This window comes from Talpa occidentalis, unplaced genomic scaffold (assembly GCF_014898055.3).
Source record: "Talpa occidentalis isolate TD23 unplaced genomic scaffold, MPIMG_talOcc4v2.1 talOcc4.8, whole genome shotgun sequence".
Lineage (NCBI taxonomy): Eukaryota > Metazoa > Chordata > Mammalia > Eulipotyphla > Talpidae > Talpa > Talpa occidentalis.
Genome location: NW_023605194.1, coordinates 115764044 through 115777535, shown reverse-complemented (window position 1 = coordinate 115777535; position 13492 = coordinate 115764044). Strand labels below are relative to the sequence as shown.

Genomic DNA, 13492 nt, shown 5'->3' with positions numbered 1-13492 from the left:
GGGAGATGAATGCTTGGAGGTGTCTCTGTATTATGAAAATGATCCTGAAGTCAATTTCTTTATGTAATGAGCTGTATATTTCTACAGAGCATTAAATTGGAGAGGTAAAGGTATGAATGAGTTAAGTGAGAACATGAAGAACAATTTTATTTTTAAGAAAAATGTCTTTTCAGTTTAAATATATTTTGAAAGAACTTAGTGTCAATAATCAATATAGGTGCCTCATATTAATTTAAAAATAAATGGACCTAATATATTTTTAGGATTCTGCGTGACATTTTCAACTGAAATGTTCCTTCTTTTACTAATTTTTGATTAGGAATTATTTTGCTTCTCAAATTTTAGTTAAATTTGAAACTTTTTATAACATCTTTAAATGTGCTTCTGCAATTTAAAAGTATGTACTCTGGAGCAACTGAGACACATTCCTTATGCAGAAAGATATATTTATATATTTATATATTTGTATAGTTATATCAAGAATATTTCATTTCATTTATTATTTTATTACAGTTTATTATTAAATTAATATTTTACTCACTTTAAAATTAAAAGTTATTTGCTTGCAATGTATTATTTCCTGGTTGTAGAAACAGCAGGACACTTACTGAGTTTTACTGGTCATTAGATTTCATTCTATGCTGTATACTATCCAAAAAATTCAGACTTTATTCCAGTTACTGGACGAAAATGACAACAAAACTAAAAATGTATTTTTGGAAATGTGATTCATGTCTTGTAGTCTCAGAGGAATGTTTAAAAATTAACAATGCAGGAATTAAAGTGGGTTGATATGACCAAGATCATTGCTTTTGCTGGAGTCCCATCTTGAGATTTTTATAAATTCTAAACCAAAGCATGCATATTCATAATCCAGTCTCAGAAAATACATTACCCACATACTGACTCAGGCTCCGTGTTGTTTTAAAGTGAGCTTTTATTGGCGTAATAACTGAATTAAGTGTTCAGTTATCATTTCTATAATGATATTTCTGATCTCTTTCAAGTTTTGAACATTGATAACCCCCGCATTAATCACCTCCTGAAATGAGCCACTCCCCGTTATTTTTATAATAAAATGTGTTTTAAATAATGGGCATTTATTTTCTTATTAAATATGGGTAGGTGCAGTGGGTAAGGGGAGGGTGGGAGTTATAAGTCTAGCTGAAGAGGGTTCATTTACTTTTTTTTTTTTAAAGATTTATTTATTTATTTATACAAGCACTGGGTACAGTCAGAAGCGCGGGAGGGTGAGAAAATTCACCAGAGCCAGAGCAGGGAGCAGAACAGGCAGAAGGACTCAAGTACACTGCTGAGGGGAGCAGCGGGCGGCAGGAGAGGTCTGTGTGCCATGTGGGACCCTTGCCCAGCAGCTGGGGATCGAAATGGCACTGCAGAGGCTGCGGACAGCTTCGCAATCCAGCGCTTAACCACTGCGCCACCGGGGAGGCCCGGGTTCATATACTTTTGTGACACGCTTATGTGGCATCAAGGGAAGATGGCTAGAGGAAGCCATCCTTGGGGTGACTGCACCCAACAGGTGTCAGACTGAGGACTTGCAATGAGGATAAAATTTTGTGGATTCAGATGAGACCTCCAATTGATATTCTTTCTTCTTTTTTGAATTTCTCTCTTTTCTTTTTTCTTTTCTGAAGTTCTAAATCCAACCTGGTGTTTTTAATAATCCAATTCAAATACCCCAAATACAGCTACCCTAGTGAGACATGAAAACGAGTGAGAATACTGTCTTTATAAAGTGCTTTTTGGTGCTTTTCACATATTCAATATGGAGTCATAAAAAATGTTCTAGCAGGGAAGTTGTAGAATCCACTTAGTGCTATAGAAAGTATGATCAAAATAAGACATTCAGGATATCTGTTAGTTTAAAAATAGGAAGAAGATTATTTAGAATACCATTGCTATTGAGCGGGAAGGCAATAATAATTGAACTACAGTGGTGACAGTAAGAATGAAGAATTATATATAATTCATGATATGTAGCTGCATGAAGTATTCAAAAAAGAGTGTGTATAGATGGAACAACTTATTAACCATAGCTGGTGAGCTAAAATAAAGCATCAGTTACTTTATAAAGGACGTTAATGTTGCAAAGCTGGTGGAATGAGAAAATGGATATATTCTTAAAGTTGGAGAAAGGCAATGACAAGAGCACAAGATTTTATTCACCCAGCAACTAAGACTGAGTGAATGTCTGAAGATAATGTTGTGATAAATGGACAGAATAGAATCAGTGTGAGGCCTGACATGACTCACCAGTCACTGCGTTTCACCCTCATTACTGGGCTTTAATAACTTAACATTGTTACCTGAGCTTCCGCCTGACTCCTGCTCTGAGAACACTGTGTGACCAATGCCGGGTCCTAATTGGAGCCCAGGGCTGGGAGACCAGCTCTTAGGTTAGAATTTACCAACTCTCAGTTCTGCGCATACCCCTCCTTTCAGGCATATGACTTTTGATTAATTTTTCAGATTACAAAGCCAGCATGATACAAATCTCAAAGTCCTTCTCCTCTGTAGACACTTCATAAGCTCAATTTGGGTTAAAAAAAGACTTTATGTTATCTTTGTATCGATATATTTTACATGCTTCATACTTACAGCACTGAGAGTTAGTTTCTGCACCAGGATAAGCCTTCCTCAGTGCTGCCCCGCACATAACAAAAACACCTAAGTCAGATCCCAAATCACTGCTTCCTCTTCTCTGCCCGTATTGCTATGGCTACAGGGGTATACATTTCTCTGGAGATTGAATACAGGACAGAATTTAGGAAAGTAACCTGAATTTGCCGAATCTCAGTGTTCTTTCCTATAACTTAGAGATCATAATCCCTACTTTATAGAATAATATCAAATCTGAACATGAAGATAATGAATGTAAGTACAATTTACAGAGTGTGAATCACTAGTAAAATGTGAGAAAACATTTGCAAGCAAGCAATAATAATCTTTCATAATTTGTACCTAATAACAAGTCTCAAAAAGTGTATCTATAATGAATATGAAGTGACTTTATGGTCTGACCACAAAATTCACGTCTAGCCAAGTTATGTACATAGGGGATATTTTATGAAACCATTATAAAAACCCTCCCACACAGGCCTCCCTTTCTCCTCTGGTCTGTTACTGTCATGAGGCTCTGACAATGCCTTGATGTCAGCCTGCTTTTTCCCGGAGGAGGTGCTGTTCAGACAGTTATCATGGCATACCTGGGGAGCACTAAGACATAGATTCTGCTGTCACTGGGATTTATAGTTCACTTGGGGACATAGAAAAACAAATAGTCATTTATACTGCGAATAAGATTGACTTAAATGTTTTAATAATGACAAACATGGAGAGTGATGAGTGTGAAGGAAGATGATTGAACTCCGAGAAGGAAAATAGACCATTTCCCTGGGAGGAAGTGAAAACTGAGTTTTGCGGCATGAGGGGAACTGCAGTAGTCAAGGAAGAAGATACAGGGTGAACAGTTTTCTGATATGTAGGTTTTAGGTTTCACCTACTCAGCAAATACATGGTGACTGACTCCCTGGACAGGTACCTAGTTATGAAATTAATGGTCCTTACCCAAAAGGAACAGAAGCATTGGACAGTAATTGCAGCTCAGTTACCTAAGTGCTGTGGTGAAGCTTGTTCTGGAGAGCAGGGAACCCACACACCTCCACGCAGCAGTGCAAGACCAGCCATCCAGAGCCGCGCTGGGCGTTTGAAGTAGAAGAACATTTATAGTCAGTTTGTGAAAGAGAAGAGGTCAGAGGAGCAGCGTGTTAGAAAAGGGTGCTTTTGTAAAATAGATTGATGGGTTAAGTAAAAAACAATAATTTTGTATCCCTGGAGTAACAGGGCACATTATGGTGCAGTAAATGATAAATCTGGAAGAGTAAGTTTGTATTGTGTGGGCCCGTCCAAGGTGTTTGAAGAATGTCTGCAGCAATGGTCGGGAAACAGCAGGATGATTTTAGTTTGGAAATTACATTTTCAAATTTACATATGATTTTTTTTTTCTTTCAACCAGTATTTCTGGAAAGCTCACTGTGTTCTAAACATGTTGTGTGAGGCAAGGTCATCGCTGCAGCGACCTCACAGCCTAGAATATTGATGCTGACAGCCGCATGAAGGATAGGGAGGAGCCAGACAGGGCTGGAGATGAAGTGATGGGTTAGAAAGGCTCTATAGTAATATATTATAAAATTACGAGGTTTTCACCTAAGATTGTTGAGAAGATAATGAGAAAGAAGACAGATTTGAGGGTCATAAGGGAAGTATTAATTCCACCTCTTAGTGAATTGTTGGGTGTGGGTGGGAATAGGTGAAAAAAGTCACCTAGTAAATGTCCCAGTTCTCTGAGCTTGCAAGTGATGAAAGTTATTGTGATAGTTAATTTTATGTGTTGGCCTGGCGGGACCGTGTGGTACCCAGGAATTGACTAAACAGTATTTTTCTCTGTGTCTGTGAGGATGTTTCCAGATTTGCATTTGAATCAGTAGACTGAGTGTAACAGCTCGCCCTCTCCCGTGTGAGTGGGCATCAGCCACTCCTTTGTGGGTCTGACTGGAACAAGAGGCGGGTAAGGGAAAACTCGCACTCTGCCCATGCTGGAGCAGTGCCATCTCTCTTCTTCTCTGAGACCGGGACCTACACCGTCAGCTCTCCTGGTTCCAGCCTTAGACCTCAGCCTGGACTAAGCCACTGGTTTCCTGGGTCTCCAGTTAAACAGATGGCAGAGCAAGGGACAGATGGATGTGATAGGATGTCCACTGAAAGATGCAAAATGCGCCTGAACTGTCCCCCCAAATTGCACAGCATGGAGCTAGTCACTAGGGAACACTAGACAAATTCAAATGAGGGGTACTTTATAAGCTATCAGGCTTGTGAGAGACAAGAGCCTGAGAAAACAGGACGTGTGCATTGGGGTCAAATGTTACTCTTCCACCTTTTCTATGATGCTGAAATAATATAAACAAAAAAATAAATAAAACAAGCAAAATCCGGCAGGGAAAGAAAATCAAGACAGGGCTATAAGAAAAGAAAGCTGGCTGAAGAATGAGGGGACAGAGTGAGCTCTCTTTGAAGCTCCTTTCTGAAATATGTTCAAAGCAAGACGCCAATCCCCCAAACTTTTTCAGTGCAAGCATTGATCATCTAGATGCATAACGTATGAAAAAGTGAAATGTGCTACCAACAACAGTGGCATATGGGAGTTCATTCCTGGGAAAGAGATCTTACAAATTTAACCAGTTTCTCCGACAGCGGATTGAAGGTTTTTCTTCTTGTCTGAAGCATGTCTTCCAAAACTGAGGCATAGCCACAGACAGCATAGGAGCAGTCTGTATGCCTAGGTCACCTTCAAGTCCAGGGGCGATCCGCTGCTTTCACCGCAAAACAGGACGCAGCGCAATCAGCGCTTACATCCCAGAGACCTCTACCCGAAGGGAGTGCTGAATAGCTCCTATTTTCCATAACTACATCCCTGTTGAAGAATCGATGGTGAACAAATCTGAACTAAAAATGTGGATTTTGTTAGTAAAAGCATTATCTTGTTAAATCATGTGATGAGTATTAAAGTGGGTATTCACAAGATTTTTAAAACATGGAACATTTTTCGATACAATTTTCTTAAGAATTTAAGCAAACCAAAAAACAGAAAAAGAATTTAAGCAAACCAGCTTGACCCTTAAACTCCCCTGTCTCCTGATGCTGGTTTTAAAGGATTTCTGTTTCCCTGACGGTAACTTTAAGGTAACCAGGTCTTGCCTCTAGAATATTATCTTCTGTGCTGTGTGGATTTTTCATGTGAAGTTCTGAACAAAGAAATTAAAGGAAGAGAGAACTGGAATTTTGTCAAACTCCTGGAACAGATTTATGAGATGTTTTCTATTTTCTCTTTATTAAATGTTCTTGGCTGTCTCTATGTGGGACAATATTTGTTCTGAGATTTGCTTCTATTTTAAAATGGTAGTGAGTTTGTGGGGGAGTAATTAACTCTCATTTACATCGAACATCTTTGAAAACAACCAAAACGAACCTACGAGAAGAACACTAGTTAAGTGTATAGCAAGCAACATCACCCTGAGAGACAAAACAAAATCCATTGCTGACTTGGATGCCTTACAAAGCTCGGAGAACACCCCCCAAAGTGTGTGACCCCACGCAGGGAGGGTGAGAAGGAAACAAGAGATAAACTAAAAAATATCTTCTAAGCTCGTTTTCTTTTGGTTTCAGCAATTAGTTTCACCAACTTAGGAGACAGTTCAAGATGGCAGAGCAGCTAAAAAAGGAAAATACATAGGTCTGCTTTTTTCTAAGAAGTAGCCGACTTTTCAACAGGGCAAGTTAGAAAAGAAAATGGGGGTGGAATCATCGTAAAGGATCATCCTGGTCAGATCTGCAGAAGCAAATGTTAAATCACTGCAGGAGACAGAAGTGTGTGAGGCTTTAAGGCTTTCTCCACATGTTTCCTTCTACACCTGAGCAGAGAATTATCCTCAGGGAAAGAATTCATGAGAAAGAATTCAGAGAAAATGGGCAGAAGATCATGTGGCCTATTGACCCAAGTCTTTAGTCTGGCCCCTCGTTCAAGCCTTCCAGCCAGCCCCAAAAGTAATCCTGCGTTTTAAAGGTGAAAAAATTCACAAAGGAACCAGCATAGGACCTGTGAAAGATATTGAAAGAAAGACGAGGGAACATTGAAAGGGAAATGGTGGAGGGGAATGTAAGGCATAGACCAGAGAAGTTACATATCAAAAAAGCTGGCTCACAAATGTGTGGGTAAATGCTGTAAAAAATATCAATCAAAGAAAATATGGTTTGTTTGAAATCAAAGTTCAAAGAAAATGTAGAAAAATAAATATGAAAATAGAGGTTTCAAAAACCAATAGGAAATAAAATAATCACAGAAATCATGTTCACCTGGAGGGAGCGAGAAAGGAAAATAGGCACAACTTTAAACAGAGAACACAGAGGATGGGTCTGCAAGAGCCACAAACCAAAAAAAGCCCAAATCACCATGGACTAGAAAAAAGAAATCCAAGACTTGTATATGACTAAAGACAATATATATGGACAGTAGATAGCCAAGATCAGGGTGCCCTTGGGGAGATCAGGGTGCCTTTGGGGAGATCAGGGTGCCCTTGGGGAGATCAGGGTGCCCTTGGGAAGTGAAACAGAAACACACTTGAAAGCAAAATAATGAAATCCACAATTTCCTAAAATGCAAATACTCCCCTCCTGCTCTCCATGCCCCAGAGTGAAGGAGGTCAAGGTAACTGTGTGTTTGGGGCGGAGGGGAGGAAAAGGGGTGTGACAGGTCTGGGAGACCCAAGCCACACAGATTCGATAACTCACTGAGGTCTCAGAGCTAAGAAGAGCTGCCTTGCTCCTGGTTGTGACTTATTACAGTGACTGGCGAACAGACTGAAATCGACAGAGGAAAGAAGTTCCCAGGGGAGAGTTGGGGAGACACCGACAGGGACTTGCAGTCGCCTCTCCCCCGGGGTTGTGCAGCGGCACGTCCTGCCCCCAGGAGCCACCCACCTGTGCGTCAACACGTGCAGAGTGTCAAGAACCAGCAAAGCTCTCCTCACACTGGGGTCCAGGCCTTTTATTGGGGGTCATTCTCATGAGAGTCGCTCACCTTGAGACTCCCACCCCTCCAGAACTCTCGCCCAAGACCTCCACCCCGAGTCACATGCCAGCGGGACCTCCTGGCAGCTCCAAGGACCTCCGTAAACAGACACTCTGTTCCGGAGACTCGCGGCTGCCTCCGGCGGCCAGATGGGAGCCACGCGGCAGCATGTGGACAAGCCTGACCTCCCGGGATCTGGGGCTGTGCGTGTCCCCCAGCGGGCAGCGGGAGATCCTTGGTGAGAAGGAAGCTGTGGCCTGAGAAAGGAGGGGAGAAAGTGACAAAAGCGGAGACTTCGCTTTAACGTGAGGTTGACTGCCCGCCAGCCCCATCCCGTCCATTCCAGCGCGCTTCCTCACCCCGGCTGCTGGCCTCCGCATTAGCTGCAGGGGAAAAGCTTTTGTGCCTTTAGTAAAACGTCCGTGCACCGCCCGGCAGAGGGTGAACGCGGCCTGTGGGGGGGGGCAGGGGGCACAGGAAAGGGTCCCCTCTCCTCAGCGCTGCAGGGACACCTGCGTCCTTAGAGCCCCCTGTCTGCTAAGAGTGTCTTGGTTTCCCTGGGGGGCTCGGGGCCAGAATCCTAGTCTGTGCGAGCTGTGATGCGCCGCGAGAGGTTTGGGTCCCGAGTTTTCAGTCTGAGATCTGGAAGGCGTGCGAACGAAGGGCCGCCACGCAGCCCCGACAACGTCCCTGTGCCCCAGTGAAAACTCTGGGCACCGAGGCTCGGGGGGGCTTTGCTGGCTGCAGTCCTCCTGGCGTGTTGTGACCCCCCCCCCATGACTGGGAGAAGTGTTGCTAGCCGCACCCCTCCCTAGGGAAGCTTATGCCTCGCGTCTTGTGGATTCTGCCCCCACGCCTCTTCCTTCGGTACCTCACTCTATTTCCTGTTGACATGAAAAGTCATATCCATGCTATGGCTGGTTTCCTGCATTTCTTGAGTCCTCTGTTAAATCACTGGCCCGAGGGGGGTGTTTGGTACCCTAAAACTGAATCCATCTAGACAGGAGAGAGTGCGGATGGTCCAGCCACTGGTTCTCTTTCTTGACTTAACTTCCCTTGAGTGATGTGAAAGAGTGGTTGAAATTTGACTTTCTGCTGAATGTTTTAGTTACGAGAAGCCTAAAATAGAACGAAAGTACAGGAAAGACAGGCGTCGAGAAGGAATTACTCACAGAATGGATGGCTGCATGAAGATATGCATAGAGACGGGGAGTAGATCAGGAAATATAAACTAATAATGAAAAAGCATTTAGACTTGACTTCAAAGGAGTTCAGTTTTTGTAGTGAATATTTTGGTTTGCCAAGAGCTACCCTTGTTGACTTGCTTGCTGGATTTCTACTTTCCAGTATGTCATCGATATTCTTGAATGCAGAGAGATGCTCTATAGAATTACTTAAAACCACTTATAAAAGAAATGTAATTGATATTTAATCCAATTGCCTCCATTTCTTTTAATATATTTTACTGAAGGCTTCCTTATCACGGCGCAGAAATACCTTGAGTGTTTTTTTCTTTAAAAATATTCTCCACGGCTCCCCGACCATAGGTAGGCCCCATGACTGAGTTGGCAGAACTGTCTCTATCACGGAAGTCTTCTCAGCCATCGCTGAAAGTTTCTCTTACGGGCCATGCAATCTGAATTGTTTGCCGTCTCCTGCACCCGCATTTCCTCACTAGGATTGCCTGTGACTGGAGCCTGACTGGAAGCCATGCCCTAGTAATCCATTAATTGAACAGTTATTTCCACACAAATCCCTCCATGTGTGTTGTGTTTCACAGCTCCACAGAGTTCAAGTTCTCAGCTTGTGTTTTGCTTGGAGACTAGGGATCATTGAACATAATGCACATGTAGCTGGGAAGCCACCTCGTGTCATGGGCAAGAATCGATTTAGTAGCCAGAAAGCAGGGCTCATTTCTGATCTTGTTACTCGGCAGCACCATGGAACTGAAAGGCCACTGTTTTCTTTTGTGCCACACACATGCACACACACACATGTACACGAGTGTGACACACACATGCACACAGGCAAACAAGACACCTGATACCTGCTCTTTTTATATAACTGGGTTCCGAGGACAGTTGCCCACACATGAGAAAGTGCTCATCTCCTGTGGAAATCTAAGCTAACAGGTCGAATTTTCTATCTGTTGTATGTTCAGCTCCCTGGCCTTGCTTGTGTTCCCTTGTTTCTGAGATATCTTCGCTCATATTTTGCTTGTTCCTCTTGATCCCCACTCTTCAAGCCCCGGCTCAGCGGTGTCCTGCCACCTTGTAGCTCACACTTTCCTTCCTGTATTTACTCCCCTAAAAAGAATACATCCAACTCATCATCATATAGCCTTAGGAGTTTATAGCATAGAATTTTGCACTTTATAATGTTCCACAAATATTTGTTGACTTGAAGTAAATTAAAGTTAGATTAATATGAATTTTTCTGAAGATGCATCTCCATTTGGAAATAAATTATTTAGCATCCATTATACACTCTTCAAAGAGTAATAAAGAGAATAGCATCTCTATGAGAAGAAAAACACATTTTTTTTTCCCCTAAAAGCTTTGGATAAATGGCTACTGTCTTCAAGGAAAATGCTGCAGGGATTTAATTATTACACCCTCCAAAGATTTCCAAACTTATCTACCAAGTATTCTTCAACTTAGTCACTTAGTCTCTACTCAAGGTGGCTTTATCTGAAGGATAGCAAAAACTTAAATCCATTATTTCCCCATGATATTTTCATAACTTAGTGACTTAATGCATTCTTTCCTCTAGACTATAATTTTTTCAGTGTTCAAAATATTAAAGAAATTAACCTTGGTTAGAATCCTATGATTTGAGGCCTCTAGCGATTTGTTACTTATATTGTTAGAGTTTGGGTGCTGTGTTAATACAGGGATTTATTTTTTTCATTTAATGAAGTCTGTTTTATTTTAAATGATTTCTCAAGGACATAATTTTAACTCATGGGATCGCTAAGCAATTCACTTTTCTATGAGTAATTTCTAAATTGCTTTTTAAAATTTATTATATGCAGGGGGAAATGCTTTGAAAACTTTATAATCAATTTAATATATGCCAAAAGTATACTCTTGTGAGAGTAGATATGTCTGTTTTGTAACTGTGGTAGCCATTCATTTTTAATCTTCATAAATTCATCGGCATTATATCAGCTTCTATTATAATTTAACATAAAATAAGTTTAAAAAACTAAAAATATTAGAATTTTAAATTTGAAGGTATAATCTGGAAAAGTGCACTCATATATGAGTGTGAAGTAGAATATCTTGTTTTATAATTTTTATTATTATTATTATTCATGGCCAGTATACAAATGCTGGAGTAGCGATGTCTCTGCTTATCTAGCTAGCGGATTGGACAGCTAGATTTACTATGGCCTAGTGTTTTCTGTAGCTATGCAGAAAATTGATAAGACTAACATGGCACTTCCTTTTACACCAAAAACATACACAAGAGATACAGGTTGTCAAAATGTGCTGACTGGACTTATGTGGAGGTGGATATGTGACTTCCAGTTTGGGTGGATGAGGACAAGAAGAGCACAGAACCTAGGAGCAAGATGGGCCAAGACACTGGGATGTCAGGGTTACACCCAGGATCCATCTTGATTCTTTCTTTTGGGAAGCAAGAGTCCTCCATCCATACTGAATTGTGCCTTGTAAAAGGAGCCATCACCCCTCTGATTGTTACCCAGAGTGGAAGGAAAATATTTCAGCTGACGCAATGTTCGTTGGAACAGACGAGGCTAACAGTGTTTGAGAAACAGATTGACTCCACACATGGTGAGCATTTGCTGCTACCTCATTAGGCCGCTATCTCACTGCTAAAGGGCAAGTAAATATCATCTAAGGCCATGCATCTTGGAAGTTTAGTTTTTGTGTTTTGTTTCAGAATCACTAACAGTAACTAGAAATAACAGGTCTCCCAGATACCAAAATCCTTGTAGAATTTAAAATTTATGAGATGTTTCCTTAAAAGAAAAAATCTTTGAATAAATTTGGGGAAAGTTTACATTTTCTACTTGTTTAGACTTGAAAAAACATCAGCTGGAGCGGATTCATGTCAACAAGCAATGAGTGACTTGACTTGTGTTAATAGGTTTGCGTTCAGCAATGCCCTTTCTGTGTCCTGATGCCTTCTGCCTGTGGTAGGGTCACATGTGTGGTGCAATGAGTGAATGATGCAGGGTCCCCAGTCCCGTACCCCCAAGAAAAGAAAAAAAATCCAAGTATTTCCTCTACGCCTCTGTTTTTGCATATTTCCAGTGGTTCTTGAGACCTGTAATAAAGCAAATGAGAGAACAAAATTAAAGCATAATCAGTCAGCGTAAATACATGCAATTTGAAAATGAGCCAGTGATTGACTTTACATAGGAGTGTAGAGAATGGTTCATCCTGTAGTAAAAAAGAGAAATCATTTGAAAGGATTCTGAGCCTGTATTAGTAAAGTGCCATAGGCTTGAGGGTCTTGGCCTTTTCATTTATAGATGAAGGCAACTCACACATTCAAATAGGGAGGCCATATGTAGAGGCAAGCTTGGGTCAATTCACAGTCACTCTACGCAACAATGGCCACTCTATTGATTTGTATAAAGGCGTTGCAGAAACTGAAAAGAAAAAAAAAAAAAAAACAACTAACAAGTTTATAAAATGTGTTATTATATGGAGTAAAAATGTTTCTGTCATTCTGAAAAATGAGGAATTAAGTCTTTGGAGATCATTGCATCCAGACATCTGATCTCAAGAAACAACGTAACTGAATCATTCCAGACCAATGAAAAAAATACATCCTTCCAGCTGAAGAGACATAGCTTTCTGGGTAATAGCCGATGTTTTGTAGAGGCAAAATTGAGTAGCCACTGGCCATCAAGAATGTGTGAGGCAGAACTAAATGTTTTAGCAATTTATCTCATTGTTTTTACCTTATACTATAGAGATTGCTACATGGCAACAAAAAATAAGTAATGTTTGGAAATCTTTTATTATTTACCTAAGGAAATGCATCTACTACTGATAAGGGTGCTTGGTCCGAGGTAATCAGGTTTACCTGAGCAACATTTGTATTTCTTTATATGATTTGCCAATGATATATTGATTCAATGACAATGTTAGATAGAGAAAAATGCCTAATTATTGGAGACTGACATTCTGTCACTATGGCTGAACAAAAAAACAAACAAAATTATTTATTTTGGAACACAGTGAATTCAGTATATTCTGACATAGAGTAAAAGAATAGCTTTTATTTTTGTCAGCTAGTCAAGCATGTGCCCTAATGTACTGTAGACATTAATACATATTTTTATTTGTATCAAATAAAATCAATTCAAATGAGGGGAGGCAGAAAGAGAGAGAGAGAAAATAAAATGGGGAGCATAAAAAATAACTGGAGGAGTTATTTGCAAGTTGTTGAAAGATAAGCCAATTGAGTAAAAGGAATTAGAAATATTACAAATATAAACTAGAACTGTAAATATATAGTCATGTAAATACAATGAAATGGGGAAATGAGAGGTTGTGCGTGAGGTTGGGGGAGACACACAACCCCTGTCTGTTGCAGAAGTCTTTCATGCCAGGTGATGTCTTGCAGTAGTTCCCGACACATCTGAAACCCTTAAGATGCCAATTCGAAGAAATTCGCCCTCACCAAGTCTCAGCTGTTAATCCTTATTTCTAAAATTCACCCAGCCCCATTCCCTGATAAAACACAGCAACGGGAAAGACAGTGCAGGCCATCCGGGGCACACATCATGTAGCCCAAGCTAAGATGGAATAGAACCAGACCTGGGACCTCATCAGGGAGCACAGAGCACTTTGGTCCAGTCCCTCC

The 13492-nt window shown here is 40.8% G+C and overlaps 1 long non-coding RNA gene across 2 annotated transcripts in view; it reads left to right on the top strand.

Annotated features, from left to right (window-relative positions):
• The window catches only part of LOC129144973 (uncharacterized), a 455350-nt gene that overhangs the window by 204653 nt on the left and 237205 nt on the right, over nucleotides 1-13492 (top strand). The gene's annotated exons all lie outside the window — the stretch shown is intronic.